This window comes from Lactuca serriola, chromosome 2, assembly GCF_051521515.1.
Source record: "Lactuca serriola cultivar US96UC23 chromosome 2, Lser_US96UC23_V15, whole genome shotgun sequence".
NCBI classification, from domain to species: Eukaryota; Viridiplantae; Streptophyta; class Magnoliopsida; order Asterales; family Asteraceae; genus Lactuca; species Lactuca serriola.
The window spans coordinates 159450610-159476594 of NC_136409.1; the positions used below are offsets into that span (position 1 = coordinate 159450610).

General features: G+C 38.9%; 1 pseudogene across 1 annotated transcript; it reads right to left on the reverse strand.

Moving 5' to 3' along the window:
* Positions 1–257: 257 nt before the first annotated feature.
* On the reverse strand, positions 258–25777 carry LOC145089714 (ubiquitin carboxyl-terminal hydrolase 4-like; annotated as a pseudogene). The gene is made up of 8 exons (XR_013701401.1): positions 25678–25777; positions 21367–21448; positions 21074–21233; positions 11227–11342; positions 1179–1307; positions 906–1087; positions 722–817; positions 258–648 (listed from the first exon to the last, which is right to left on the reverse strand). The product of XR_013701401.1 is annotated as a ubiquitin carboxyl-terminal hydrolase 4-like (transcript).
* Between the last annotated feature and the right edge of the window lie 208 nt (positions 25778–25985).

The window sequence follows — 25985 nt, forward strand, 5'->3', positions numbered from 1 at the left end:
AGGGCAGAGTTAACCTGCTTAAAGTTGCCCAAATCTTCAAACAGAACCTGCAGCATGAAAAATCAGTTACTGGAATGTACAACATAAAGAAAATTGAACAAGAAGTAAAGGAAGGGAAGGGGCTGTGTCTTTTCTGACTTTATGGACTACAAATTTAATATATATATGGTTATTCCTTTTTTCCTCTCTCTGTTTTTTTGGATCACAACAGTTTAGAAACGAAACGGTACAAGACTTGAATGCTTACTTTTGCTTGTAGCAATCAGCATATGAAGTATACTCAAGCGGACCAAGATACCCTTCTTTCCTGGTATTTGTTGTTGTCATGTCATCAATTTACCTTCTGTCAAATCCTAATCCCCATTAATATTATTACTGTATGATCGCATCACAGGAGGAACCAATCCAGATGCTTTCACAACATCAAACTGTGCACAACTCACCAAAAAACTGAAAAAGCAAGCAAGACATGGAAGTATGCTCATAATTATAGATTTGTCATAATGTAGAAATGAATAAAATGAAAAATTCTAAGTGATGTACGTCCCTGTAATGACATGTGGTCAAACCATAACCAAAATAAAATACAGGAGAACAATCAAGTGAAAGGCAGATTTCAGCAGCCATATCCCATTAGGTGCGTCCACACTGATATTCAAACATATAGCAACATGCTATCAGGTCAAGTGGAAACACAACACGGTATGACAGCTTCTTGTACCTTCCCAGCTGTTCCATGAACTTGAACCGCTTCAAATGTATCACTAAAATATGCGGTTGTTTCTTGATCTTCATCCTCTTCTGTGCTTCCTGTAAACTGTAAAACAAAACATCTTTACATTTCCTTCATAAAAAAAAACCATTATTACAAAAAAAATTAAAAAATAAAAAATAAAAGTAGAAACCTGCAGCACTTATCACAGAAAAACTTATCCTCAGCATTTAAAGTCTCGGTGGAACTGAAGTTCTTTAGGCAACTTGTAATGGAACTGTTTTGCTCATTATCAAGGCTCGGATCTAAGAGTGTCTCATCTCTTGCAGTTACAATCTCACATCTTAAACACTTTGTTTCGTTTGTGAGTATACCCTGAAATTGGAAAAATTAGGACAATTGATGAGTTTAATATTTGATATTGGTAAGCTAAGTAAAATGAAAAATAATAAAGATATGAATATACCTGAAAGTTTTTGTGAACCCATGTAACCAAGGGCTATGGAAAAAGCCACGGAAAAGTTCATTTTCTTTCTTCACTCTTTGTACAAAGCGTTTTGGAGCAATAACACATGTTTTCTTCTTGAAACGACTCGAAAATACGACCCAAAAATTTCATTTTTCAACTTAACCAAAAACCATAATATGAGTGTCATATCATAAAACCATACATGATGTATCTCAAAATAATAATAAAACACTGTGCGGAAAACTGTTTCATGTCCATGTCATATAAATATCAAGAACTAAATCGACTCCCAAGATAAAAGCTGAAACTGTGGTGTGTGCGATGCCATCATCCCGAGCTCTTCCCTCTACTGGCGGAAGTACCTGAAACCAAAACTGAAACTGTAAGCACGAAGCTTAGTGAGCTCCCCCAAATTACCACATCCCATACAATAATATATCAAGCACATACTGGGGCCTTGCCCCCTCCATCGGACCGAAGTCCGAAGCTGACTGACTGGGACCTTGTCCCCTACATCGGACCGGAGACCGAAGCTGACATCGGACCAAAGTCCGAAGCTGACTGGGACCTTGTCCCCTACATCGAACCAAAGTCCGAAGCTGACATCGGACCGAAGTCCAAAGCTGACTGGGACCTTGTCCCCTACATCGAACCGAAGTCCGAAGCTGACATCGGACCGAAGTCCGAAGCTGACTGGGACCTTGTCCCCTACATCGAACCGAAGTCCGAAGCTGACATCGGACCGAAGTCCGAAGCTGACTGATCATAACATAAACGTATCACTTATCATGAACACACATAATCCTGTCTGAGCCACGAAGGCATCAAACATGCTAACTACTGCATCGGATAAAAATCAGGATACTACTGCTAGCTAAACGGGCCGGCATTGTGGCCTTAGACCCGTTCCTACTGAAAGGGAACTCACCTCATGAACTGGCTGCTGAGTGAATAGCTCTGAGGGCTAACTGTTGCTGCTCCGGTACCTCCCCGGCTACAAGTCCATAAACACACTCAATCAAATGCTAAACACTGCACTGGGTAAAATGACTCTTTTACCCTTGGTCAAAGTCAACTCTCGGTCAAAGTCAACCCACGGTTGACCTGACTCGCCGAGTTGGGCCGCCAACTCGCCGAGTCCCTATCCTCACTCCTCGACCCTACTCGCTGCTATTCGTCGAGTATGGCATCGAATCGACGAGTACTCATTCGATCCAAGAATTCAGACAATCTTCATCCGGCTCGCCGAGTCATATGAACAACTCGACGAGTTGTTCTTGAGCATAAGAAGATTGCCTTGGACTCGTCGAGTTGTATGAACAACTCGCCGAGTCCCTCCATTACTGAGTCTACCCTCAACTCGCTGAGTCCACTCCACAACTCACTGGGCCTACTCGACATCGCTCAAAAGGAAGAAATCGGGGACTCGCGACTCGACTCGCCGAGTCGTTCTTCCGACTCGCCGAGTCACCGCCATGCAACTATTCTACACTCGATTCTGCTCGAATCCAATACATACAAATGATAGATCTGGGTCCAATAAGCTGATTTACCACGTAAAGTTTCCAACTTTACGTGTACAAACACATGAACAAGGGAATAAAGGCTAAAAAGGCACTTAAAAGGGTAGATCTAGAGTTATGATGCACAATGGCTCCATAAAGACAATAGATTTGGGCTCTACAACCCCTAAATGAACAGATCTAAGGATATCTCGACATAAAATGGCTTCCATATCAACATAAGGCTTGAGAAAAGCATCAACTAGATCTAAAGGGGATTTTAAAGCATAAAAGGGAAGGAGATCCGAAGAATACCTCAAAGAACTCTTGCTTTCCCTTGGATCTTCGCTCTACAATTCTTCTCCTTGCTCCTTTCTTCTTCTCCTTCTTCAATCCTTCACAAAATGCACACAAGATCACTTAAAACACTCAAGAACGAATTAGGGTTTTCTCACAGCTTTAGAGGGTGAAGGAGGCGAGATTGGGTGCTATAAGGTGGCTTAAATAGTGGGCAACCCGGGGGTTTAGGGTTTCTCCCAGACGGACAGACTCGCCGAGTCCGGAATATGGACTCGTCGAGTCGCCAGCTAACACGTGCTCGAAATCCCGACCCTACTCAGCGAGTCAGGCTATGAACTCGCCGAGTTCCTCTTGCAAAACTTCCAAAATAGATACCAAGGGAATATCATACCGGGAACGGGTCGTTACAATTCTCCCCCACTTATCTCAGACTTCGTCCTCGAAGTCTGCTTCGGCTGAATCTGCAAATATCTCTGGGTAGTGCTCTCTCATCTCCTCGTCAGCCTCCCACATCCACTCAGACCCCTTCCGGTGCTGCCACTGCACCTTCACTAACTGAATTACCTTGTTCCTCAAGGTCTTGGTCTTCCGGTCCAGAATCGCGACTGGCCTCTCAATATAATTCAGGCTACTATCAACCTGAATATCCTCTAGGGGAACGACTGCTGATTCATCCACCAAACACTTCCTCAACTGAGACACATGGAAAGTGTTGTGGATCTGACTAAGCTCCTCAGGAAGATCTAACCGATAAGCAACCCGACCCACCCGGGCCAAAACCCTGAAAGGACCAATAAATCTGGGGCCCAACTTGCCCTTCTTCCGGAACCTGATGACACCCTTCCAAGGTGAGACTTTCAGAAGGACCATATCCCCCACATGGAACTCCAAGTCCGAACGCCTCCTATCGGCGTAGCTCTTCTGCCGACTCTGAGCAGTCTGCAGTCTACTACGGACCTGCTGGATCAACTCAGTCGTCTTGAGCACCACCTCCGTGCTCCCGATAACCCGCTGACCGACCTCGCCCCAACAAATCGGGGTCCTACACTTCCTCCCATACATCATCTCAAAGGGAGGTCGGTCAATGCTCGCATGATAACTGTTGTTATACGAGAATTCCGCTAACGGAAGATACGTATCCCAACTGCCACCGAAATCTAGGACACATGCCCTAAGCATATCCTCGAGAGTCTGAATCGTCCTCTCGCTCTGCCCGTCTGTCTGAGGGTGGAAAGCGGTGCTGAAATGGAGACGAGTACCCATCTCGTCGTGGAACCGCTTCCAGAACCTGGATGTGAAACGGACATCTCGGTCAGACACCACCGATACCGGCACTCCATGACGTGCCACAATCTCTCGTACATAGATATCGGCTAACTTCTCCGCCGATATACTCTCCTGGATCGGGATAAAATGGGCACTCTTCGTCAGCCGATCCACTACTACCCATATCGAATCCACTCCACGTGCGGTCCTGGGGAGCTTGGTGACAAAATCCATGGTGATGTCCTCCCATTTCCACACGGGAATGTCTAGCGGCTGCATCTTGCCATGAGGCCTCTGGTGCTCCGCCTTGACCTTCCGGCAGGTCAGGCATCTCTCAACATACCAGGCGACGTCCCGCTTCATGCAGGGCCACCAATAATCAGGTCGAAGATCTCGATACATCTTCGTCGCCCCTGGGTGGATAGAAAACCGAGACTTATGATCCTCATCCATCAACACTTGCCATACTCCACCCCAGTACGGTACCCACACTCTCCCGTGAAGCGTCAGCAAACCACGACTATCATAATCAAACGAGTCTACTCGGCCCACGATCCTCTCACACTTCTGTCTTTCCTCCTTGAGACCCTCCACCTGAGCCTCCTTGATCCGCTCCAACAATGGAGTGATCACTGTCATCCTCAAACATAGATCTCTGATAGGGGCCTCCGACACTTTGCGGCTCAGGGCATCGGCCACCACGTTGGCCTTCCCTGGATGGTAAAGGATCTCACAGTCGTAATCCTTTAGCACATCCAACCACCTTCTCTGCCTCATGTTCAGACTCGGCTGATCCATAAGGTACCTCAAACTCTTGTGATCCGTGTAAATAGTACAACGGACCCCATAAAGGTAATGCCTCCAAATCTTGAGGGCAAACACAACTGCCCCCAGCTCCAAATCATGGGTAGGATAATTAGCCTCGTGAGGCTTCAACTGTCTCGAGGCATAAGCTATCACATGGCCTCGCTGCATCAAAACTGCTCCCAAACCTGTGATCGAGGCATCACAATAGACTACAAAGTCCTCTACTCCCTCTGGCAAGGTAAGGATCGGAGCCTCGCACAATCTCTGCCTGAGGGTCTCGAATGTTGTCTGCTGCTCCGGACCCCAACGAAATACCACTGACTTCTTGGTCAGTCGGGTGAGCGGCACTGCTATCTTGGAGAAATCCTGAATAAATCTCCGATAATACCCTGCCAACCCTAGGAAGCTCCGAATCTCAGATGGAGACTTCGAGACCTCCCACTGCATCACGGCCTCTATCTTGGCCGGATCTACCAGAATACCCTTCTGGTTGACGAGGTGACCAAGGAACTGCACCTCGCGCAACCGGAACTCACATTTGGAGAACTTTGCGAAAAGTCTCTCCCTCCTCAAAACCTCCAGCACCTCCCGCAGGTGCTCCTCGTGCTGCTCCTGCGTCTTGGAATATACCAAGATGTCATCTATGAACACTATCACTGACCGATCCAGCATCGGCCTACACACGCGGTTCATGAGATCCATGAACGCGGTTGGAGCATTGGTGAGCCCAAATGGCATCACCACAAACTCGTAATGACCATACCTGGTCCTGAAAGCAGTCTTCGGTACATCCTCATCTCTAACCCGCATCTGATGATATCCGGAGCGTAGATCAATCTTGGAGAACCAAGACGCTCCCTGAAGCTGATCAAACAAATCATCTATCCTCGGGAGTGGGTAACGGTTCTTCACCGTTACCTTATTCAACTCCCGGTAATCTATACACATACGATGCGACCCATCTTTCTTCCTCACAAACAGGATCGGCGCTCCCCAAGGCGAACTGCTCGGCCAAATGAAACCCTTGTCTAACAGCTCCTGCAGCTGTGTAGACAACTCCTGCATCTCAGGGGGAGCTAGTCGATACGGTGCCCTGGCTATCGGAGCCGCACCAGGAATGAGGTCGATCCTGAACTCAACCTGTCTCTCAGGAGGTATCCCCGGCAAATCCTCGGGAAACACGTCCGGGTAGTCTCGAACAATAGGAACATCATCAACTGTCGACTTGCCCTTCTCCCGGGCATCCAAAACGTAAGCTACAAAACCGGCGCAACCCTGCTGAACATAGCGCCTCGCCCTTGCGGCGGAACAAAAGGTCGGTCCTCGCTGTGGCCTCTCGCCCTGAATCACCAACTCTCCCCCACTGGGAGTGCGAACCCTCACTAGCTGAAGCTCACAATCAATCACCGCCCCATTGGGGCTTAGCCAATCCATACCCACAATAACCTTATTCCCTCGCAGGGGAATAGGTACCAGATCCACTGAAAACTGCTCATCAAATAACTGAAGAGAACACCCTCTATGCACTCTGCCGACCTTCACGGTCCTATCATCCGCTATCTCAACCTCTAATGGACAATCCAGCTCCCTTGGAGCTCTACTGAATCTCTTGCTAAGCGCAAGTGATACGAATGATCGGGTAGCCCCCGAATCGAATAATACCATAGCAGAAATGCCGTTCACAGAGAACGACCCTGAATAAAACATACAATCATAAGCAATATTCAATCAATAATAATAAAGAGATAAAGGGAAGATACATACCCGTCACCACATCAGGAGTCGCTCGCGCCTCCTCTGCTGTCATCTGAAAACGCCCTACTCTTCGCCACTGGCGCATCAGCTCGGCCCTGCCGGCCATCTGTAATCCTCAAAGTAGCAGGGGCAGGTGCAGCCACCTTCCCTGCTGCAGCTAAACCCGGACACTGGGACTTTTTATGTCCCCTCTGATTACACTGAAAGCAAATCAGATCTGATGCTGCAACGGCAGTAGCAGGAGCCGTACAATCCCTACTCAAATGTCCAATCCGACCGCACTTGAAGCAGCCGGAACTCCCTGCCTTGCACGCTCCTTCGTGCATCTTCCCACACCTACCACATCGACCGTGGCTCGGCTGTCCCCTGGACCTGTGATATGAAACCCTGGGCTTTTTGCCCGAACCGCCTGAACCCGAAACCGCCTCCGGTTTCCTCTTCTTCTCCATCTCGAGATCAATCTCCCTCTCCCGAGCCCTAGCAATCATATCTTCCAGCGTTTTACAGCTGGATCGGCTCACAAACTGGCGGATATCGCTCCGCAACATCTCATGATAACGGGCCTTCTTCATTTCCTCATCAGCCACATACTGAGGAACGAGAAGAGCCCTCTCCCTGAACTTGGCGGTGATCTCCGCCACTGACTCTGTAGTCTGGGTGAAGTCCTGAAACTCCCTAGCCAACTGCTGCACCTCAATGACCGGTGCAAACTCTGCCCTGAACCTGGTAGAGAAATCAGCCCAGGTCATGGCGTCCAATGCTGCATCATCCCCAATGGCATGCCCGACCTCCTCCCACCAATCCCGTGCCCTGTTCTTCAGAAGACAGGACGCCAGTCTGACCTTGTCCCCCTCGGGACATCTGCTAGTGCGGAAAGCATTGGCCACATCCGCCAACCATCCGGTACTCGCTATGGGATCTCGCGCCCCATGATAGTCCGGAGCTCCACATGCCCTAAACTCCCTGAAAGTAAGGGTGCGTGACCCCATCATGGCCGCCACCTCGGCACGGAAGGTGCCCAATCTCTCATCCATCAGCTCTAGAATCCCCTCCTTGATCGAACCGAAGATCACAGGAGTCTGCTCTAAAATGATACGAGTGATCTCTGAAGAAAGAAACTCTCTGGTCTGCTCATCCATGTGCTCGCTACCCGAGCCTGATCCTGATCCCTCCCCGGCACCTCCACTGCCGGCTGCTGTCCTCGGACGCAAAACCACCATACCGAAACACATCATAGCAATATCAGAAAACTGGAATATCTCAAGGGATCATTGATACTACTACTAGCTTCCTGGCCTTGTCTCGGCCTTCCTTGATTCGAGTACGGATCATCTGCTTTCAGTAGTACGGTCCCATACTACCTTCCACATCTATCCGTACTTTCCTCAAGAACCGCCTTGACTCCACCAAGTCACTTCTACTACTGCTGATCTCTGCTACTCTCATCCTAGGCTTGCCCTAGGGAAACCTCAGACTCAACACAACTAGTCCTCTGCTGCTGAAGGCCTCCTTATAATGCTAATTAGCCACCACCTGAACACCATCACATGTGACGAGGCTCAGATAATCCTTCAAGTAAAAGACTCGTCCCTATAACGGTTGGACTCAAACAAGAGCTGCGCAATAGGGCCAAATCCAGCACTCTGAGATTATTCAACCCTGATCACATGTGATGTGGCGTATTCACCTAATGGCTAACTCCCACCATTCAGAGTCCCACAAAGCACAAAGCAAGCAGCATTCGGATAAGGAAACATACTCAGGCAAAACTATCCTCATAACGAGAAGCTACTCTAGCATACAATGCTAAGCTCTTACTATCAGGCATAACCTAAACAGGCTATCCTACTGCTGTCTACTCAATACTAGCATGCAATACTCATAAAGCTGTAACACATAAAACAGGTACATAAGGCATCCTCCTAGATCCTTAGTCCTATACTAGCATGCTGTTCTACTGAAACTGAAACTGAACAATCAACTTGTATGGGTAATTTGGGAGTACTTACTTGAGCTCGGCTGATCGCATGCACCACACCCTTATCTTGTTTAAAAATTTCTTTCCTTCTAAGTGCTTTCAAAACTCTTTAGAAAACATTTTCCTTTTTAGAAAAATCTGTTTATTTCCCTTTAGTTTGAGTTCGGATACACCCGGGAGTGTATCCGAATCCCTCAAACCAGGGCTCTGATACCAACTTGAAACGACTCGAAAATACGACCCAAAAATTTCATTTTTCAACTTAACCAAAAACCATAATCTGAGTGTCATATCATAAAACCATACATGATGTATCTCAAAATAATAATAAAACACTATGCGGAAAACTGTTTCATGTCCATGTCATATAAATATCAAGAACTAAATCGACTCCCAGGAAAAAAGCTGAAGCTGTGGTGTGTGCGATGCCATCATCCCGAGCTCTTCCCTCTACTGGCGAAAGTACCTGAAACCAAAACTGAAACTGTAAGCACGAAGCTTAGTGAGCTCCCCCAAATTACCACATCCCATACAATAATATATCAAGCACATACTGGGGCCTTGCCCCCTCCATCGGACTGAAGTCCGAAGCTGACTGACTGGGACCTTGTCCCCTACATCGGACCGGAGACCGAAGCTGACATCGGACCGAAGTCCGAAGCTGACTGGGACCTTGTCCCCTACATCGAACCGAAGTCCGAAGCTGACATCGGACCGAAGTCCGAAGCTGACTGGGACCTTGTCCCCTACATCGAACCGAAGTCCGAAGCTGACATCGGACCGAAGTCCGAAGCTGACTGATCATAACATAAACGTATCACTTATCATGAACACACATAATCCTGTCTGAGCCACGAAGGCATCAAACATGCTAACTACTGCATCGGATAAAAATCCAGATACTACTGCTAGCTAAACGGGCCGGCATTGTGGCCTTAGACTCGTTCCTACTGAAAGGGAACTCACCTCGTGAACTGGCTGCTGAGTGAATAGCTCTGAGGGCTAACTGCTGCTGCTCCGGTACCTCCCCGGCTACAAGTCCATAAACACACTCAATCAAATGCTAAACACTGCACTGGGTAAAATGACTCTTTTACCCTTGGTCAAAGTCAACTCTCGGTCAAAGTCAACCCACGGTTGACCTGACTCGCCGAGTTGGGCCGCCAACTCGCCGAGTCCCTATCCTCACTCCTCGACCCTACTCGCTGCTATTCGTCGAGTATGGCATCGACTCGACGAGTACTCATTCGATCCAAGAATTCAGACAATCTTCATCCGGCTCGCCGAGTCATATGAACAACTCGACGAGTTGTTCTTGAGCATAAGAAGATTGCCTTGGACTCGTCGAGTTGTATGAACAACTCGCCGAGTCCCTCCATTACTGAGTCTACCCTCAACTCGCTGAGTCCACTCCACAACTCACTGGGCCTACTCGACATCGCTCAAAAGGAAGAAATCGGGGACTCGCGACTCGACTCGCCGAGTCGTTCTTCCGACTCGCCGAGTCACCGCCATGCAACTATTCTACACTCGATTCTGCTCGAATCCAATACATACAAATGATAGATCTGGGTCCAATAAGCTGATTTACCACGTAAAGTTTCCAATTTTACGTGTACAAACACATGAACAAGGGAATAAAGGCTAAAAAGGCGCTTAAAAGGGTAGATCTAGAGTTATGATGCACAATGGCTCCATAAAGACAATAGATTTGGGCTCTACAACCCCTAAATGAACAGATCTAAGGATATCTCGACATAAAATGGCTTCCATATCAACATAAGGCTTGAGAAAAGCATCAACTAGATCTAAAGGGGATTTTAAAGCATAAAAGGGAAGGAGATCCGAAGAATACCTCAAAGAACTCTTGCTTTCCCTTGGATCTTCGCTCTACAATTCTTCTCCTTGCTCCTTTCTTCTTCTCCTTCTTCAATCCTTCACAAAATGCACACAAGATCACTTAAAACACTCAAGAACGAATTAGGGTTTTCTCACAGCTTTAGAGGGTGAAGGAGGCGAGATTGGGTGCTATAAGGTGGCTTAAATAGTGGGCAACCCGGGGGTTTAGGGTTTCTCCCAGACGGACAGACTCGCCGAGTCCGGAATATGGACTCGCCGAGTCGCCAGCTAACACGTGCTCGAAATCCCGACCCTACTCGGCGAGTCAGACTATGAACTCGCCGAGTTCCTCTTGCAAAACTTCCAAAATAAATACCAAGGGAATATCATACCGGGAACGGGTCGTTACACTTCTTTTGTGTACTAATTTGATACAAGTAACCCAAATGGTGAATATAAATCATGAGGAAAATAAAATGCAACTTAAAAAAAATATGGAATGGTTACAGCTATGGAAAAATCCCATTGTGTAGAATATAAAGTGATTAAGAGAAAAGAATAACTACCATTAAAAGCTTATTTACAAGTAAAAATGTGTACCTGTGTAAACAATTCTGCCAAACATGTAAGGAGATTTTCTTCTACATCTGGATTTTTAACCTTCTCATAATATTTGAGTAGTTGTTCACGAAATGGAACACAAAAATATAGACCCTGAAAATTATGATTTAAGAAAAAGATATATGAGAACATTAGCAAAATAGTTCAGGTCAAACTTTGAGTGAAGTTATAACAAACAACATGAATTACTAGGCTTTTTCAATATCTTTAGAAAGGTAATAAACCAAGTGTTGTCAAGGATAAATAGATTAAAAAAATGGTGAGAATAAATGAGGGAAGACTTGTAAAAAGTTAGGACTTAGGATATCACAACAACAACAATATGCTGCTGGGTTTAGCATATAGCAACAGCAGCCTCCAGCAAATCTCTAAAGTGAACTACTTTGATAACCATGTGAACTCTAACTAATAAAACTAAATCACCCACTACAAGCTTTTTGCTTAATAACTATTGGTGCAAGTCACTCAAGCATGGCAAAATACAACTTTATGTGGCAAGCATACATGATAACAGGTCACCCTACTCATCTAATCAATATTAGTGGGAAACTAATAGGTCAGACAGAAACAGACATACATCTTCTCTGATAGCAGATTATCTCAAAAGCATATAAAATGCAAAAGGAAATCGAAAATGATGAAAGGGTAAATGCAGGAAACAATAGATTACCCGGTCCATATGGAAACAATAGATTAACAGTAATGAAAACAAACATTTAACCCTCAATTAGTTGGGTATGCTAAATAACATAATGAAATTACATATGAAACTAGGTTACATGCTCTATAGGTTTCTTCTTTTTTCTCTCGCAATCAGAAATTTTAAAAGTAACGTCTCATATTCATTTATTCAAACAGGTTACCTGCTCTCATGGTTCACGAGTGAACAAATAAAAATTTTCCAAATTCACTTTTTTTGTGCTCAAATCATTTGTCTACGGAGAGTGATTTCAATCAGGTAAGTCAGGTAATTATCATGAACATTGATCATAAACTTTTCTAATTTCTTCAGATACAACACAAAGGGAAGAACTCACATGGAGTCGTGAGCTTTGGCGAATCGGATCTAATTAGCGAACCATGGGAAGGCAAGAAGTAGGCGATATGGAGAACATTGGTTAGCAGAGTAAGTCGACGACTAAGAATGTGTTTTAGTGGTGTTGTTGAGGTGTGTCGAGAGCATGATAAACATACCTTAATCAGCCCTAGGGCTTAGAAACTTGAGCAATCGTTTCAGTCTCCGGTGAGGTGAGGTGAGCCTGAGGTCTCCGGTGGAAAGAGGTGAGCTGAGGTCGCTTGCAGGTGAGGAGAGCCGAGGTAGAGAACATTGCACAAAGCACTCCTTGAAAAAATCCCTAGATAACGGTCCCTATGATTTTTTGATAATAAATAGTATGTTCAATGAAGACGAGGGTTGGAAGACGGCGTTCAATGAAGTTTTCCCTAGATAATGGTCCTCATGAGAGCTTCGCCTTCGAAGATTCTTCACGGATCTTTGTCCTCAAGAGTTAGAAGCATTCTCACAGCATTACAGATTTTTCTGAGTTGTTCTTTTTCAACTTTGCATCGTAGACTGTATTCTCCGACCAATTTCAACTTTGAGTCTAGTCGTTCCTTTTCATTTGAGTGTCAATAATTAGGGTAAAGGGGAAAGGAGGGCAAGAGGGAAAGGAGAAAAAAGGAAGGTGGGGTTTTCATTTTTTTAGGATTTCATTTTTCCCCCGCCTGTTTATTAGGGGATGCAACGCGCGTTGCAATAAAATTTATAAAGCGACATCCATAGACGACACGTATTTCATTAGAGGTGCCCTCCGTGTTTTTTTTTTGGATTAGACACTAATTTAAGGGCACGCAATAATGCCTGACCTAAATCATTAAAGTTTTTTTAAAGAGATGACACTTTTTTAATGTCACTCTCTTTTGCGTAACATAGATTAATGAGTGTCGTGGTTTGCACGTCGTAAAAGGCAATTTTTCTAGTAGTGTCTTACACGATTTCAACCATCTCCGACCATTTTTGGAAAACAAACACCTGCTATACAATATCGTCAAAGACCGGTAAAACCTCTAATAAGCGGTGGTTGTCCGGTGGTTTCCTACAAGCTTTGGTGGCGTTAGACAGTGGGGTACGTTACCGTGAGGTAACTTGTAGAAAATGGTCGGAATACAACAATTTAACGTTTTTTAATTTTCTGTAAAAATAATTAATTTTGAGTTTTTGAGTATGTTCTTTTTGTAGTCATTTTCATCACATTTGCATATTTAAAACCGCATATCTAGTCTCTAAGTAATCGAAAGAGACTAAATATGCGCTTCTAAATAATAAAATGTGATAAAAATGACTGCAAGAGCACATACTCAAAAACTCAAAATTACTTTTTTTTATAAAAAAATCCTAAAAATCAGTAAAGATTGATATGTTTTGTTAGAGAAAAAAATAGTGTATGAGTAATGTAGGAAGCGTGTTATATTTAGTGTTATAATTGGCGTAGTAAAAAGAGTAATCGATTAATCAAGAAAAAGTAGGTTACTAACCATTGTGTTCAACTTATCACAAAAAATAGTCATGCCGTATGGTGCATGTTAACGAATTTGTCTACATGACTACATCTTGACTTGCTTTGATAGGCCAAATGAGTAATAAATTTCATAAGCTTTTATGGTGAGGGCCCGACAATGCCAATTCTCGGATAGTGATGCGTTTGCCATATTCTCATGTTGTATATTCTGTTTGCTACTAATTTATTAAACAAGTATATGTTTGATTTAGAATTTGGATTATGCTAATTTTCAATTTCTGAACTAATATGATTGATACTTTGAAATGTTGATATTTATTGTAGACGTATTCGAATAAAATTAAAAAGACTATGTCAAACTAAAGGAAAGATTAAATTAATGTGCTATTCAAACATATTGGAAAAACTTCCAAGGGTTTTTTGATCCCCTTTCTCCCCTTGAATCATTCAAATAATTGATATTTTTTAGGAAATAGGTATTCTGGTTAATTAAAGAGAGAACTTCATTTTATTAGTAGCCTATTCTTAAATGGCATGTTGTGACTTCGGAGCGGCTTTGATTGTTATTACTTTTGTATGAGTTATGACTAGGGGCGGAATACAAATACAAAAACTAGGGGCGGAAATCGAGACTTATTATGGTGTTGCGATCCTACTCGTTTTTCTTAGAAAATCTACACAACAGCAAAATAGAAAATAATATATCCATTCCCAAATCAAAAATAATGACTTGTTTTAATAATAATATATTAAAAATTAGAATTTTGTTAAAATTGAATAGTATTTTATAGAGTACAGTGGTATATTTTGTAGTTTTTCTATTATAGTTATATTAATATTAAGCCTTTAAGAAATAAAGGACAATGAAAAGACACTACAATAGAGTGATGACAACATAGGTAAGGTGATATGATACTCTAGGTTTGCAACTTGTATGTATTACGTTTAACTAAGAAGAAAACAAAAAGGGAAATTTGAAAAATAGAAATTTACCTGAAATCAGTCGAAGGCCAAGACAAGAATACGGAGACGGTTGTTGAAGCAGAGAACCACAGTCCAAGCGGAGAGCAGCGGCTGCCACTCCGATGATAGAAACTCAGCTAGATCGGGAGGAAACGACGAGATAAGTGACAGAAAGGAGAGCCACATTGGCGGCTATTCATCAAGATTTTTAAATCTCTTTTTCTTGGATTTAGTTCTCATCATAATTGTTGATAAGGTTTGGGTATTTAATTTTTTTTTAAACTTTCTTTCATTCCTTTTGATTAAAGGATTTCAAATATTTTAAAATCTTGATTGATTTTTTTCTCTTGATATCCCTCGATTACTTTGAGAGATGTCATCTTTTTTGTTTAATTCTTCCATATATTTAATATAAAATTTTGGTTGCGATTGATTTAAGATTTTTATAGCCTCTATCGTTTTAATGAATTTGTCCCTAGCATTAACTCAATAAAAAAAAGCAACAAAATAGAGTCTTCTTCGTCAAGAACCTTCACATGTAACTTGCTTATTTACTATTCTACAATTTTTATTCATATACCTTATAGCTTAAAAGATAAAAGATAAAAAAGTTGGGGGGTCATGTCCTCTCCTGGCCCCTTAGTAGTTCCGCACCGATTATGACGTCATTCATTGTTAGTGGTAAAGTCTAAAATCCTGACATTAATCTATCAGCTCTTATAGCCATAGAAGTTCGTCTGCAATGACTTCAGGTCACGAGGCAAAACCTCATGTTTGCAATGGATGATTAGTCGGTATGCAAAAATTGACATGAAACCCTCGTTAGGAAAGTTCCTTTTCAAAAAAAAAAAAAAGTAATAAATGGTATGATGTGATATTCTAAGGCACAACAAAAACAAAAACATTAACAAAAAAGACATTTTAAATCCACTAAGACAAGCTAAGGGGTAGGTCACTACAAACAAAACGTAGTGGCAAAAACAAAAATGCTACTAAATACCTGAAAAGTGCCACCAAAATTCTTTTAAAGAATTAGCGACAAGAGTGTAAGTACCGGGGCTCTTACTAAAACCCTTAAGTTAGCGACAAGAGTGTAAGTACCAGGGCTCTTACTAAAACCTTAAGTGACAATCTTAGTTTTACTTGTTGCAACGTTTTACTTTTTCTGTGGCACTTTATCATTTATCACATTAGACAAAATACTTTGTGTAACACATTTTTTCCAATTAATTTTCATGCAATTTTAAATTAATGCTTCTTTTAGTGGCACTTTTATTTATCATAATTTTAGAAAAATTAATTTTACTTATAACGACACACTTTGTAGGTATAATATAAAGTAAAAAACTAATTAAATATATATATATATATATATATATATATATATATATAGAGAGAGAGAGAGAGAGAGAGAGACCTTTCTTTGTAAATAGCAAACTTTATAAAGGTCTAAACTAAACTGAAATAGAAACATACCTGTTGAAAAAAGTATACATTGATCCATACCTATATATGTAAAACGATCCATGGGTAAACATGTAATATGTATTAATTACTTTTTAAAATAACTAAAAATGATTTGTCTACAATCAATCTTATATGCACATAATAGATAGTTAGAATACAATAACCTAACTCTCTCTCTCTCTCTCTCTCTCTCTCTCTCTCTCTCTCTCTCATATATATATATATATATATATATATATATATATATATATATATATATATATACACGTATGGTCTGTTTCCGGTGAGAACTTAAAAAATGGTGAGAATTGCGAGAACAATTTTCCACCACCAATTTCTTCAATGGCACAAACGTCAAACTCAAATACTTCGTCGTTGTGCGTTCGAATGCTAATACGGACTTGATGATTTAATCATGCCCAACGAACGTCTATCGAGCATCAGTTAAGTGAGTTTTATTATTTATTTTTATTTTTTGCTAAAAAAAAATTAATAGATATATACTTGATTTTGACGTTTTAACTTTCTTCTTTTTTTTTTGGTTTTCTTTTTCTTTTTTATTTTTTAATATGTTTACTACATACTTGAAGATACTAGTATTTTTCTTTATTTTTGTTTTTATATTTTGACTTTTTTTATTTCTTTCTAATTTTTTTTATTTTTAAACTAAATATCAGTTTGAGTTTTTTATATTTAACACTTATAAAATTTTAATTAAGAATAATATTAAAGATCATAATATTTTCCGTTCATACGTTTTTTGAATCATATTATTTTGTTTTCATAAAATTTTGAGTCGTAATATTTTAAATCAAATCATTTTTAAATCATATAATTTTAGATAATAACATATTTAATTAAATATAGTTTTTTTTCAAAAAAAATTATGGATTATTATTTGTTTTGAGTCATAAAAGACATATAATTAAGAATTATAAAGTATTTAAGTCTAAATATTTTTATATCATAACAAACTATAAATAAACAGAATCAAAAGTTTTTTTGATTCATAAATATTTTAAATCATTATATTTTGGATCATGTTTAATATATTTTAAAAAAAATTAGTATTTGTTAAAATTAAAAATAAATACTTCAAAAAACTTATTTTTAAAGATTTTTCCACAAAATCACTTCTTTATTGAAGAGAAATATCCTTTAAATTTTTATTATTTTTGGAAATTTCTTTTTTGGGTTTTTAATATATTTTAAATTTTTATGATTATAGTCATTTTGAATTTTAATAACTTTGGTTTTTCACGTTTTTTATTAAATAAAATAAAAAATTATTTAGAAAATACTAAATGAAAAAATAAAAATAAATTTTTTTTTGAAAAAAGCTATTAGTAGAGCAACACGTATTTCGGTATTTGGTGTTTGGGGTTTGCTGTCCGGCGCTCATGAGTGTACGTCGTCAATGTGGGATCGAAACAAATACTGAATTACAAATTTAACCCTCATATTTATGAAAGTACCTGCATCTTTTACGTTATTTTCATATTTACACCGTCAACTTTTAACCCTTGATTATTTATTCAGGCAAATATTAACCTTCAATTTTTTTTCAAACTAATGCTATAGACTTGTCATCGTAGTCATTATCATTATTTGATTCCTAATCCGATTATATATATATATATATATATATATATATATATATATATATATATATAAAGGTTCATTTGAAACCGCCTATATTTTGTGAGACATAAGGACCAAATCTTAGCCTTTGATCAGGTTTGATCTTGGAGTTCAAAAGAACCCTAATTAAGCCGCTTAATTAAACATTTAAGGGTAGATTAGTCAGGTTTTAATAATATAATCGAATCCCTTGATTTACATGATTGTTCCTTAATCAACATAACAAAATCAGATTCGCTCTTTCATCCGGTGATTTCCTCGAATGGTTTTCTCAATCGCAACAATATTTAGATTGAATGAGAAGCAAAAAACTTGAGTTTTGTACGTTAAGTATTACTCACGTTGTGATGATTTTTGATTTTACAGGCTTACTGAAAGAGATTCCAATAATTGATCATTAGCTCACATCGATTTCAAGCTTTCATGAGCGATTGATCATCAATTGATTTCTTCGATTCAGATCGTTTTCAGCAACTGGAAGTTTCATCGGAATCAGATCTTATCCCCTTCATTTGATGATTTTAAACTTCACAACTAGATTGAAATCGATTTTCACAAAAATACGCTTTCATCAAGTTACATAAATCAATAATAGAAATTGATCATAAGATTCATATCGTTTTCAGCATTTTCATGCTTCCGATTTTGCTTCCAGGTAAGTGCTTTCAATTATTCATTATCATCATCATCAGATTGAGATCGATTTTCAGCCCCTTCAAGCTTTGAGTTTTACTCTTAGATCTTAAATTTCAACAATTGATTATTATTTAAGATCAATTATCAGTTGAAAGCTTTGATTTCAGGATTCGATTATCTATTTCAACGTTTGATTTTCATTTTTCATTCAATCAATTTGGTTTTTGGCAATAGAACACCATAATAATATATATTTTTATTTGATATTATATTTAGCAATTGTAATCTTTGATTTTTGTTATTCATTAATTAATTTGTTTTTTATGAATACAAGCTCATCTTTATGAGATTATATATCACATCATGTTATATATCAGATTAATTTTTTACCTTGTCTAATAAGTGAAAGATATTACTAAAATTTCACATCAATTAAATAATATTATTTTCAGTAGAATACAATACATACATAAATTAACATTAACTTATGATAATAGGTAATGTATAACATCAACTTATGTTAAGCAATCTCAACAATTATCATCATCATCAATCGATCATGAGGTCAAGATTAAATTCTTTTCACCTTCGAAGCTTTGATTTTTACTCTCACAGTCTTATTTTGATAACTCATCATAATATAATCTTAGTTATCGATTGGGACATTGATATCAATTCAGTCATTATTTCAAGGTTTGGTTTTCATTTTGCATTCAAGCAATATGGTTTTTTTAGCAATAGAACATCATATTAATCATTTTTCTATTTGATATTATATTTTACAAAATGACATCTTTTATTTTCACGGTGCAGACCATACAGATTAAGATATGGATTCAACATATGGCTCTTGTGATTCTAAAAAACTCAATGATACAAATCATAAACAACATAGACATGTAATACTTGATTACCAAAGATAAATGCTTTAGTGTTCGAGAGAAATTAAAGAGGGATTCATCAAAATCTAAATGAACAAGCTGAGGAATCTGCTAAACATAATGTTCACAGTGATCTTTTTGAAATACTATCGTTCTGTACAAACAATTCTTTATCAAATGTAATACCAACTTTCTTATCTTCAGATCTTATAAAATTAGCTAGCCATGAAATGTGATTTTCAAATTATCAGGATTTTATATGGTATAAAAATACTTATGATAGATTTTTTATGGTACAAACATGAAATATGACGTTCAAACCATCATGATTTTAGAATACCTAGAATTATAGAAAAAGGAATACACGTTAACTTTCATACCAATATAAACAATGTATCATAACTATATTTGATTTCTAACCAACCAACTTTATTATGTTGTATAAAAAATTTATAATAAAGTTCAAACTGCTACAACATTCTAAAACATGTAAAATCATACTACCTAGAATTACCTAGAATATCATCTAAGAACCATAAGCATGTCATATCATAATACCTAAAATTATGGAAAAGTAGAAACATGATTTACTCTAACTACTAATATGGAAATTGCTTTACTTTTCACTCGTTATAACAACCTACCTTTACTTATTAACCAATATAAGAAATATGTAACTTGAACCTTTTTAAATTGATCACATGTATTAGATTAATGTTAATACAAACAATTACATAATATTAACATTATAAATTGTAAAGAAATGATTAACATATAGAGTTCAATGTTACAAAATCCTAAATCATCTAAATAAAATCAATGAAAATCAAGTTATGTAGTAACATATGATTTATCTTATTAGAATACCTAGAATATCAATTATGTAACCATAAGCTTTTCATATCAAAATACTTAGAATTACGTAAAATAACAACATACTTAATCTTGCTACCAAAATTATGTTTTCTATAAATTACTTTGGTTTCCTATAAATTATTCTAATTTTAATTAAGAAAGATTCTATTAGAATGTTCTACATATAACTTAGAGTATCCTAGAACATTATTCTATAAGAGTATAAAATGCCTAATTTTAATTAAGAAATATTCTATTAGAATATTCCACATATAACTTAAAATATTTGAGATATTATATTAGAATCTTCTATATATACACATTATTTACATGTAGTAAATCAACTTATTCAATTGAAAACGTAGAACATTATTCTATTAGAATATTCTACATATAACTTAGAATATTATAGAAATTATATAAGAGTATAAAAAACCTAATTTTAATAAAAGAATATTCTATTAGAATATTCTACATATAACTTAAAATATTCGAGAACGTTATTCTATCATAATGGTATATACAACATTATTATATTAGAATATTCTATATGTACACATTTTTCACATGTAGTAAATAGATTATTCAATTGAAATCGTAAAACATTATTTTATTAGAATATTCTACATATAATTTAGAATATCATAGAACATTATTCTATAAGAGTACAAAAAAAACCTAATTTTAATAGAATGTTATACATACAAGGTTTAAATATAAACTAATGTAACATGAAAAAGATGTCACTGACATTACATGACATAAAATAAAACATTACAAGTACTATTCTTCTAAATAAATAACTGAATATCAACATTATACATCATATATTCTAAAATTATAACTATAATGTCATATGTACTTGTTCATATTCTGTTGACGCATCTTCATCATACGACGAGGTATCATGGGGTATGACTTTTTTGCCTTTATCTATTTCCGATGATAGAAATTGTTCAACATTCTTTCTTTTAGGATCAAAAACTCGTTTTTCCCTTGATTTCGTAGTTTCTTCATTTAAACTGTATCAAAACATAAACCGTACTTTTATTAACACAATAAAACTATAATATAAACAAACAATTTATTATACTAGAATATTCTAACACTCTGACAATAATTAACAATATGAAAATTGTTTAATAAATAATTTACAATTTGAGAACTTTTTTTTCACATTTAATTTTACACAAATCTAATATGATCAAGGCATTATTAACAATATACAAAGTAGAATCTGAGATAAAATAACAAAAAAACATAATTGTCAATCTGAGATAAAATAACGAAAAAACATAATTGTCGACATGGTACTGACTGCAAATAAAGTTTTTATTCCTTTAATTTCGATTAGTAATATCTAGTATAATTCGAACAAGAGATTTAATATTATATAAAATACAAAAGATCAGATAACCTAATCACCTAATGAGACATTTATGTTAATAGAGGTAGTTCTAAATGATATGTTATACATTACTATATTACATTACGTCGTGAGCTTCAGAGAGAACTATACGGTGATATATCTTGATTATAATACATCGTCGAAGTCTCGAAGATACAATGAGATAACTAAATTATTCTATTATAGAGGATTATATTCTTTTTTCAAACAAATGTATTCCATTGTAGAGTATCAATATGCTCTTAATAATAGAGTTCAAACAGTTTCAACATTATAAAACATTAACAAGTAATATATTCACTTAGAAAATACCTTAAGCTAACAACAAACATCAATCATTCTGAAACGACCCAAAAATCGCAACCAAAAATTTCCTTTAAAAACATTACTAAAACATATTTATAAAACCATAACATAAATTCGGAGTATCAATTCAAAACATGTTCTAATTATCAGAGTAAACATACCAGGCTGACAAACTATGGTGTGTGCCATGCGATCACCCCGAGCTTTTCCCTCCGCCACCAAAAGTACCTGAAACCAAAACTACAACTGTAAGCACGAAGCATAGTGAGTTCCCCAACCTACCACATACCATACTCATAACTGCATACTGCAAATACTGGGTCTCGCCCATTACCTCGGGCCTCGCCCGCTACAACAGGCCCCACCTGGCTTCGAGCCCCATTCGGTGCACATATCTGTTTCTCTTAGGCCCCGCTTGTCTCTGGGCCCCGCCCGCTAAACATATACAAACATATAACATATCGCATAACACATAAACTATAACTACTCTACTACATTCCTATACTAAGGCCTCGCATGTCTTGGGCCCCGCCCCTGTCCTGCTACTGATGAGTCATGGAACCCCGTGCACACTCCTACTGATAGTGAGATACGGGCCCAACCCACACTCTCTCCATTCCTAACTTGGGCCTCGCCCCTGCACGGATACTAATGAAATATGGAACCCCATCCATACTCTGCTAATGGTGAGATATAGGACCTCTCCCACACTCACCTCCCTACCAGGCACATATAAGTATCACACAGACAATAAGTATACTCTATCATGCAAACCATTCCTTGGGCACCCGCCCGACATTGGACCTTGGTCCTGTATATCATACTAGCAAACAGTGCCTAGGGCTAACCCCTGGGCCTTCCTACTCATAACTACATGGGTCGGCATTGTGGTCGTAGACCCATTCACACAAAGGGAAAACTCACCTGCACTGCTGAACTCTACTGATAACCCTCTGGCTGCTATCCGGCAACTCTCCGAACTACTGCTCCTCTAGCTCCCCAAGCTACCAATACCAATAACAACACTTAGCCTAACTGTCATCCCGAAGTTAACTAGGTCAACTCTAGTCAAGGTCCTTCTCAAGGTCAAAGTCAAAGGTCAGAGTCAACTACCAACTCATCGAGTCCAAGCTCCTCAAATCTCAAAACAACCTCGACTCCACTCGTTGAGTCTAGCAACAACTCGACGGGTTCTCCTTCAACTAAACATTCAGGATCATCTTCAGCCGACTCGCCGAGTTGTAGAGCAACTCGTCGAGTCCATTATCAAAAGGTAAGGAGATTGCATTGGACTCGCCGAGTTCCTCCTTGAACTCGTCGAGTACCATGATCTTCATGTCGATTACAGACACAGACTGGCTGAGTCCTTCTCTAACCCCACTCACTGATCCGACTCATAAACATAAGGGTTTGGGTTTGCGGCCCGACTCGTCGAGTCCATGAACTGACTCGCCGAGTCCATCTTGTGACATCTCTATTCTTCCGATTCCAGTCCATCCCAACACCTTGAACTCATAGATCTGGACTCCTTATGCTAGCATTGCACGTAAAGTTGCTAACTTTACGTGCATGCAAGGTGCTATGAGGATAGAACACTTAATCCAAGCTACAATGAAGGCCTAGGTCATGAAATGGAGCCATGGCTAGGTAAACCTGCCTTCTCAGAGCTTCTAAAGATTAGAAATGCTTAGATCTTAAGTCCCTTTCGCCCTCAATGGCTCAAAACTCAGATTGACCTTGGAAATGGCCCAAAAGTGACAAAATACAAGCTAAGAAGAGGATCTAGATGAATAACAGCCAAGGCATAAGCTTTGTACCTCCAAACGTTCTGAATTGCCACACAAGATCTGGATATACTGCCTCTTCTTGAATCACCAAGGGTTTCCTTCTTTCTTCTAGCTTCAAATTACTCAAAAATGGCAAGGAAATCTTAAGAACACTCAATGGATGCTTAGGGTTTCGAGAGTAGGTGAAGGGAGTGATGGAGGCTGGGGTGGAGGCCTGAAATGATGTTTAAATAGGGCACCCAGTCCCGAAATTAGGGTTTCCCAACCCAGACCTAACTCGCTGAGTCAGTCTCCCCGACTTGTCGAGTCAGTTACATAATTCACGAAACGAGACACGCTCCAACTCGTAGAGTTCTCCCTTGGACTCGGCGAGTTGAACCTTTGACTTAGGGTTTTCCTTTCCTTTCTTGGTGCTACTGGATTAGGGGTGCTACAACTCTCCCCCACTTTTTCAAGACTTCGTACTCGAAGTCTGCTACGACCTACTATTCTACAATCTGCTCTCAACACTCCTACCTGAAGAAAATAACTCCTGCTGACCACTTCCATTGACCTACCACTCGGTCATACCGATAAAACTAATCCCTGCAGATAGAAACCTCGAGTGTACTCTAATAATCATTTATCCTAAGAACACGGATCTCGACAATCCTTTTGGTACTTTCGAGTACCATGCTGGACATCCTAGAGGTTCACCCCCCCTTTTCCTTGCGCGTTCACTAACCTTCCGAAGGCAACTTTCTATAACCAACTACCTCGTCTATTGCCGTGAAGGACATACCCCTCACGGTATCCATTACTCCAGCCACTCCCAGTGTTGGTCACTACTGCCGACACTCACTGAATACTTCTTATTACTATAACTTAGTGCTGAGCACCCATCCCATCGAATGGATCAGATAATCCTTCGAGTAAAAGATTCATCCTTGCAATGGTTAGACTCATACGAAAGCTGCACAACAGGGTCAAATCCTTCCCTCTGAGATTATTTGACCCTGTTGTGAGAGGCGTAGCACTCCTCGGTCAACCAGCTGCCTCATACCATACTTCTCTTATCATTACCACCACTAACTGAAAATTCTGTTGTCCCTTATGCGCCTTCCGGATGAACTGAGACCACCCTGGTCCCAACTGAAGGGGATATATTCGATTTTTCAATCAGATGAAGATTCAAAATAAGTTTCTTAGGGCTTTTCTGGAGAAATTTGGGAAAATGCCTTTAATCAAACGAGCTTGGTTAAAAAAAGATGAAACCTTGATGTAATAAGGAGCTCGAATCAGAAGATCAACTTAGATTTATGGTTAATCTGAAACAAATTTGTGAAGGAAGTCGACGATCGAGATTTGGATCAAATGGGGTTTAGTGTTCGTATCTAGGGTTTTTAGGAAGAATACCGAGTGTTTTTGTGTGCTGAACGAAAAAGAATGCAAAATCCCATTCATGCCCTCCCTGTCTTGATCTAATCCCATAGTTCCGTTAATTTACCAAAATGTCACCGCCTAATTTATGGTTTAAGCTAAATTAATATCAGCCTTTGATTATTCAAGATGAGTGGTCAAGATTTGATCTAATCCCATAGTTCCGTTAATTTACAAAAATGTCACCGCCTATTTTATGGTTTAAGCTAAATTAATATCAGCCTTTGATTATTCAAGATGAGTGGTCAAGATTTGGTCTTTCCGTCTCACAAAATATAACGGTCTCACATGAACCTAACCCTATATACACACACACACACACATATATATATATATATATATATATATATATATATATATATATAAAGAGAGAGAGAGAGAGAGAGGGATGTTCTATTGAAATTTCAAAAAACAAAGATATTGAAATTTAATTTCAACCATATATTTTCTCATTTGCCGTTTTCTTGCTCAACTGTACCGGCACGACCGAATAATTATGGTAAAAAGTGATTATGCAACACCATCTTTTCATTTTCCTCGTGTCACCTTCCCTACCATTATAACTACCACTGCCTCCAACCGACCCCATCATTGCCACCTCCGTCACCTCCACCGCCGCTACCTCTACCACCACCACCTCTTTCATCAGTAACCATCATAATCGTTTATTTTTAGTAACTTTCTGCTCATACATATATGTATAATCATTTATGATTAGACATATATGTATAAACGTATATAATCATATATGATTATATTTCTCCGCCATATAACTATTTATCCTTACGCATTCATATCCCAATGGGCTGTGCTGCTGGTATGTTGGAGTGACAGATGTGAAATATTTTTTCGGG